The following is a 927-nucleotide window of genomic DNA, read 5'->3' on the forward strand; positions in this document are numbered from 1 at the left end:
ACAAAAAAAGGTTGGTGGACAAACAGGATACGTGGGGAAGATAATACTATGTCAAAATGAGATGTCTAAGTCCTGAGACAAAAAAAAAAAAAAAAAAGTTGTATATGAAGTCTTAAGCTCAGAAAAAAGTTGAGTTGAATACAAAATTTTCAGACTATAGTCATATAGATAGTATTTAAAGCCATGAGAATAGATGAGACCATCCAGTGAGACACTAAATCAAGAGGGTTCATTATCCCTTTCTGCTTTTTAGAAAACAGAGCAATCTGAGATCTTCAGTTTAACAAAACACTAATACTTTAATACTGCATGATGCTTAAACAGAAGAGTTAAAGGGGATAATTCAATCATTTTTCCTTAGGCAGCATTCATTTATTCTGTTTTCAGATTTGCTTGGTATTTATTTATTTATTTATTTATTTTTTATTTTTTATTTTTTATTTATTTACTTTTATTATACTTTAAGTTCTAGGGTACATGTGCACAACGTGTAGGTTTGTTACATGTGTAGACATGTGCCATGTTGGTGTGCTGCACCCATTAACTCGTCATTTACATTAGGTATATCTCCTAATGCTATCCCTCTCCCCTCCCGCCCACAATAGGACCCGATGTCTGATGTTCCCCTTCCTGTGTCCAAGTGATCTCACTGTTCAATTCCCACCTATGAGTGAGAACATGTGGTATTCGGTTTTCTGTTTTTGCGATAGTTTGCTGAGAATGATGGTTTCCAGCTGCATCCATGTCCCTACAAAGGACACAAACTCATCCTTTTTTACGGCTGCATAGTATTCCATGGTGTATATGTGCCACATTTTCTTAATCCAGTCTGTCACTGATGGACATTTGGGTTGATTCCAAGTCTTTGCTATTGTGAATAGTGCTGCAATAAACATACATGTACATGTGTCTTTATAGCAGCATGAT

General features: G+C 35.5%; 1 pseudogene; it reads right to left on the reverse strand.

Annotated features, from left to right (window-relative positions):
- Positions 1-291: 291 nt before the first annotated feature.
- Positions 292-927, reverse strand: part of LOC108534790 (piggyBac transposable element-derived protein 3-like) — a 6,488-nt pseudogene continuing 5,852 nt past the window's right edge.

This window comes from Rhinopithecus bieti, unplaced genomic scaffold (assembly GCF_001698545.2).
Source record: "Rhinopithecus bieti isolate Rb0 unplaced genomic scaffold, ASM169854v2 scaffold_12222, whole genome shotgun sequence".
NCBI classification, from domain to species: domain Eukaryota; kingdom Metazoa; phylum Chordata; class Mammalia; order Primates; family Cercopithecidae; genus Rhinopithecus; species Rhinopithecus bieti.